Here is a 6,968-nt window from a genome sequence, read left to right on the forward strand (position 1 = left end):
GGACGAGGACTGAGGGTTGAGTATTGATGCTTGAGGTCTGAGGATTGAGGTTTCAGGATTGAGCATTGAGGATTGAGGATTGAAGATTGAGGACTGGGTGTTGAGGATTGAAGAATGAGGATTGAGGATTGAGGATTGAAGATTGAGGGTTGAAGATTGAGTATTGAGGATTGAAGATTGAGGATTGAGGATTGAGGATTGAAGATTGAGGATTGGGTATTGAGGATTGAAGAATGAGGATTGGGGATTGAGGATTGAGGACTGAGGATTGAGGATTGAGGATTGAAGATTGAGCACTGAGGATTGAAGGTTGATGATTGAGGATTGAGGATTGAGGATTGAGGATTGAATATTGAGGATTGTGGACTGAGTGTTGAGGGTTGAGTGATGAGAATTGATGTTTGTGGATAGAGATTTGAAGATTGCAGGTTGAGTATTGAGTATTGAAAACTGTGAATTGGTGATATTCTATTGAGGATTGAGGATTAACAACTGATTGTTGAGGACTGAGGGCTGAAGATTTAGGATTCAGGATTGATGTTTGAGGACTGAGGATTGTGGATTGGGGATTGAGGATTGAGGATTGGGGATTGATGATTGAGGATTGAGGATTGAGGATTGAGAATTGAGGGTGAGGACTGAGGATTGAGGATTGAGGTTTGAGGAATGAGGATTGAGGATTGAGGATTGAGGATTGAGGATTGAGGATTGAGGATTGAAGATTGAGGATTGGGGACTGAGTGTTAAGCATTGAGTGATGAGAATTGATGTTTGTGGATTGAGATTTGAAGTTTGAACATTGGGGATTGAGTATTGAAACCTGCGAATTGGGTATATTCTATTGAGGATTGAGGACTGACAATTGGTTGTTAAGGACTGTGGGCTGAAGATTTAGGATTCAGGATTGATGTTTGAGTTCTGAGGATTGAGTATTGCGAATTGAGGATTGAGGATTGAGGATTGAAGATTGAGGGTTTGGCATTGAGGATTGAAGAATGAGGACTGAGGAGTGAGAATTGAGGATTGAGGATTGAAGATTGAGTATTCAGGATTGGAGATTGACGATTGAGGATTGAGGATTGAGGATTGAGGATTGAGGATTGAGGATTGAGGATTGAAGATTGAGTATTGAGGATTGAAGATTGAGGATTGAGTATTGAGGATTGAGGATTGGGGATAGAAGATTGAGGATTGGGGTCTGAGTGTTGAGCGTTGAGTGATGAGAATTGATGTTAGTGGATTGAGATTTGAAGATTGAAGATTGGGGATTGAGTGTTGAAAACTGTGAATTGGGTATATTCTATTGAGGACTGAGGACTGACAATTGATTGTTGAGGACTGAGGGCTGAAGATTGAGGATTCAGGATTGAGGATTCAGGATTGAGGTTTGAGGACTGAGGATTGAGGATTGAGGATTGAGGATTGAGTATTGAGGATTGAAGATTGAGGATTGGGTATTGAGGATTGAACATTCAGGATTGAGGATTGAGGATAGAGGATTGAAGATTGAGGATTGATGATTGAATATTGATGATCGAAGATTGAGGATTGAGGATTGAGGGTTGTGGATTGCGGACGAGGACTGAGGGTTGAGTTTTGATGCTTGAGGTCTGAGCGTTGAGGATTGAGGATTGAGAATTGAGGATTGAGGATTGAAGATTGAGGATTGAGGATTGCGGATTGAGGATTGAGGATTGAGGATTGAGGATTGAAGATTGACTATTGAGGATTGAAGATTGAAGATTGGGGATTGAGGATTGAGGATTGAGGATTGAAGATTGAGGATTGAGGATTGAAGATTGAGGATTGGGAATTGAGGATTTAGGATTGAGGGTTAGTGATTGCGGACGAGGACTGAGGGTTGAGTATTGATGCTTGAGGTCTGAGGATTGAGGTTTCAGGATTGAGCATTGAGGATTGAGGATTGAAGATTGAGGACTGGGTGTTGAGGATTGAAGAATGAGGATTGAGGATTGAGGATTGAAGATTGAGGGTTGAAGATTGAGTATTGAGGATTGAAGATTGAGGATTGAGGATTGAGGATTGAGGATTGAGGATTGAGGATTGAGGATTGAAGATTGAGTATTGAGGATTGAAGATTGAGGATTGGGGATTGAGGATTGAGGATTGAGGATTGAAGATTGAGGATTGAGGATTGAAGATTGAGGATTGGGAATTGATGATTGACGATTGAGGATTGAGTATTGAAGATTGAGAATTGAGGATTGAGGATTGAAGATTGAGTATTGAGGTTTCAAGATTGCGGATTGAGGATTGAGGATTGAAGATTGAGGACTGAGTGTTGAGGGCTGAGTGATGAGAATTGATGTTTGTGGATTGAGACTTGAAGATTGAAGAATGGGGATTTGAGTATTGAAAACTGTGAATTGAGGATACTCTATTGAGGATTCAGGATTGACGATTGATTGTTGAGGACTGAGGACTGAAGTTTGCGGATTCAGGATTGAGGATTCGGGATTGAGGTTTCAGGACTGAGGATTGAGGGTTGAGGATTGAGGATTGAGGATTGAGGACTGAGGATTGACGATTGAGGATTGATGATTGAAGATTGAGTATCGAGGATTGAAAATTGAGGATTGATGATTGAGGATTGAGGATTGAGTATTGAAGATTGAGGATTGGGGACGGAGTGTTGAGGGTTGAGTGATGAGAATTGATGTTTCTGGATAGAGATTTGAAGATTGCAGATTGAGTATTCAGTATTGAAAACTGTGAATTGATGATGTTGTATTGAGGATTGAGGATTGACAACTGATTGTTGAGGACTGAGGGCAGAAGATTGACGATTGAGGATTGAGGATTGAGGATTGAGGATTGAGGATTGAGGACTGAGGATTGAAGATTGAGTATTGAGGATTGAAGATAGAGGATTGAGGATTGAGGATTGAGGATTGAGGACTGACAATTGATTGTTGAGGACTGAGGGCTGAAGATTGAGGATTCAGGATTGAGGATTCAGGATTGAGGTTTGAGGACTGAGGATTGAGGATTGAGGATTGAGGATTGAGTATTGAGGATTGATGATTGAGGATTGGGTATTGAGGATTGAACATTCAGGATTGAGGATTGAGGATAGAGGATTGAAGATTGAGGTTTGATGATTGAATATTGATGATCGAAGATTGAGGATTGAGGATTGAGGGTTGTGGATTGCGGACGAGGACTGACGGTTGAGTATTGATGCTTGAGGTCTGAGCGTTGAGGATTGAGGATTGAGAATTGAGGATTGAGGATTGAGGATTGAAGATTGAGGACTGGGTGTTGAGGATTGAAGAATGAGGATTGAGGATTGAGGATTGAAGATTGAGGGTTGAGGATTGAGTACTGAGGATTGAAGATTGAGGATTGAGGATTGCGGATTGAGGATTGAGGATTGAGGATTGAGGATTGAGGATTGAAGATTGACTATTGAGGATTGAAGATTAAAGATTGGGGATTGAGGATTGAGGATTGAGGATTGAAGATTGAGGATTGAGGATTGAAGATTGAGGATTGGGAATTGAGGATTGACGATTGAGGATTGAGTATTGAGGATTGAGAATTGAGGATTGAGGATTGAAGATTGAGCATTGAGGATTGAGTATTGATGATTGAGAATTGAGGATTGCAGATTGAGTATTGAGGATTGAAGATTGAGGATTGAGGATTGAGGATTGAGGATTGAGGACTGAGGATTGAGGATTGAGGATTGAAGATTGAGTATTGAGTATTGAAGATTGAGGATTGAGGATTGAGGATTGAGGATTGAGGATAGAGGACTGAAGATTGAGGATTGGGGATTGAGGATTGAGGATTGAGGATTGAGTGTTGAGGATTGAGAATTGAGGATTGAGGATTGAAGATTGAGTATTGAGGATTCAATATTGCAGATTGAGGATTGAGGATTGAAGATTGAGGACTGAGTGTTGAGGGTTGAGTGATGAGAATTGATGTTTGTGGATTGAGATTTGAAGATTGAAGAATGGGGATTGAGTATTGAAAACTGTGAATTGAGGATATTCTATTGAGGATTGAGGATTGACAATTGATTGTTGAGGACTGAGAGCTGAAGACTGAGGATTCAGGATTGAGGATTCGGAACTGATGTTTCTGGACTGAGCATTGAGTGTTGAGTATTGAGGATTAAGGATTGAGGATTGAGGATTGAGAATTGAGGATTGAGTATTGAGGATTAAAGATTGAGGATTGAGGATTGAGGGTTGAGGATTGAGAATTGAGGATTGAGGTTTGAGGATTCAAGATTGAGGATTGGGTATTGAGGAGTGTCGAATTAGGATTGATGATTGAGGATTGAGGATTGAGGATTGTAGATTGAGTATTGAGGATTGAAGATTGAGGATTGAGGATTGAGGATTGAGAATTGAGGTCTGAGGATTGAGGATTGAGGATTGAAGATTGAGTATTGAGTATTGAAGATCGAGTATTGAGGATTGAGGATTGAGGATTGTGGATAGAGGATTGAAGATTGAGGATTGGGGATTGAGGATTGACGATTGAGGGTTGAGTGTTGAGGATTGAGAATTGAGGATTGACGATTGAAGATTGAGTATTGAGGATTCAAGATTGCGGATTGAGGATTGAGGATTGAAGATTGAGGACTGAGTGTTGAGGGCTGAGTGATGAGAATTGATGTTTGTGGATTGAGACTTGAAGATTGAAGAATGGGGATTTGAGTATTGAAAACTGTGAATTGAGGATATTCTATTGAGGATTGAGGATTGACGATTGATTGTTGAGGACTGAGGACTGAAGTTTGCGGATTCAGGATTGAGGATTCGGGATTGAGATTTCAGGACTGAGGATTGAGGGTTGAGGATTGAGGATTGAGGATTGATGACTGAGGATTGAGGATTGAGGATTGAGGATTGAGGATAGAGGATTGAATATTGAGAATTGAGGATTGAGGACTGAACATTGAGGACTGAGTGTTGAGGGTTGAGTTATGAGCATTGATGTTTGTGGATAGAGATTTGAAGAATGCAGATTGAGTATTGAGTATTGAAAGCTGTGAATTGAGGATATTCTATTGAGGACTGAGGATTGGCAACTGATTGTTGAGGACTGAGGGCTGCAGGTTGAGGATTCAGGACTGAGTACTCAGAATTGGGGTTTGAGGACTGAGGATTGAGGATTAAAGGTTGAGTATTGAGGATTGAAGATTGAGGGTTGAGGACTGAGGGCTGAAGATTTAGGATTCAGGATTGATGTTTGAGGACTGAGGATTGAGGATTGGGGATTGAGGATTGAGGATTGGGGATTGATGATTGAGGATTGAGGATTGAGTATTGAGAATTGAGGGTGAGGACTGAGGATTGAGGATTGAGGTTTGAGGAATGAGGATTGAGGATTGAGGATTGAGGATTGAGGATTGAGTATTGAGGATTGAAGATTGAGGGTTGAGGATTGAGGATCGAGGATTGAGGATTGACTATTGAGGATTGAGAATTGAGGATTGAGGATTGAAGATTGAAGATTGAGGATTGGGTATTGAGGATTGAAGAATGAGGATTGGGGATTGAGGATTGAGGACTGAGGATTGAAGATTGAAGATTGGGGATTGAGGATTGAGGATTGAGGATTGAAGATTGAGGATTGAGGATTGAAGATTGAGGATTGGGAATTGAGAATTGAGGATTGAGGGTTGGGGATTGCGGACGAGGGCTGAGGGTTGAGTATTGATGCTTGAGGTCTGAGGATTGAGGTTTGAGGATTGAGAATTGAGGATTGAGGATTGAGGATTGAAGATTGAGGACTGTGTGTTGAGGATTGAAGAATGAGGATTGAGGATTGAGGATTGAAGATTGAGGGTTGAAGATTGAGTATTGAGGATTGAAGATTGAGGATAGAGGATTGAGGATTGAGGATTGGGGATTGAGGATTGAGGATTGAGGATTGAGTGTTGAGGATTGAGAATTGAGGATTGAGGATTGAAGATTGAGTATTAAGGATTCAATATTGCGGATTGAGGATTGAGGATTGAAGGTTGAGGACTGAGTGTTGAGGGTTGAGTGATGAGAATTGATGTTTGTGGATTGAGATTTGAAGATTGAAGAATGGGGATTGAGTATTGAAAACTGTGAATTGAGGATATTCTATTGAGGATTGAGGATTGACAATTGATTGTTGAGGACTGAGGACTGAGGACTGAAGTTTGCGGATTCAGGATTGAGGATTCTGGATTAAGGTTTCAGGACTGAGGATTGAGGGTTGAGGATTCAGGATTGAGGATTGAGGATTGAGGATTGAGGATTGAGGATTGAAGATTGAGTATTGAGGTTTGATAATTGAGGATTGATGATTGAGGATTGAAGATTGAGGATTGAAGATTGAGGATTGGGGATTGAGGATTGAGGATTGAGGATAGAGGATTGAAGATTGAGGATTGAGGATTGAGGATTGAAGATTGAGGATTGAGGATTGATGATTGGGGATTGAGGACTGAGGATTGAGGATTGAGGATTGAAGATTGAGTAATGAGTATTGAAGATTGAGGATTGAGGATTGAGGATTGAGGATTGAGGATTGAGGATAGAGGATTGAAGATTGAGGATTGGGCATTGAGGATTGAGGATTGAGGATTGAGTGTTGAGGATTGAGAATTGAGGATTGAGGATTGAAGATTGAGTATTGAGGATTCAAGATTGCGGATTGAGGATTGAGGATTGAAGATTGAGGACTGAGTGTTGAGGGTTGAGTGATGAGAATTGATGTTTGTGGATCGAGATTTGAAGATTGAAGAATGGGGATTGAGTATTGAAAACTGTGAATTGAGGATATTCTATTGAGGATTGAGGATTGACAATTGATTGTTGAGGACTGAGGACTGAGGCCTGAAGTTTGCGGATTCAGGATTGAGGATTCGGGATTGAGGTTTCAGGACTGAGGATTGCGGGTTGAGGATTGAGGATTGAGGATTGAGGATCGAGGATTGAGGACTGAGGAGTGAG

Source organism: Calliopsis andreniformis, unplaced genomic scaffold, assembly GCF_051401765.1.
Source record: "Calliopsis andreniformis isolate RMS-2024a unplaced genomic scaffold, iyCalAndr_principal scaffold0138, whole genome shotgun sequence".
In the NCBI taxonomy this organism is placed as follows: domain Eukaryota; kingdom Metazoa; phylum Arthropoda; class Insecta; order Hymenoptera; family Andrenidae; genus Calliopsis; species Calliopsis andreniformis.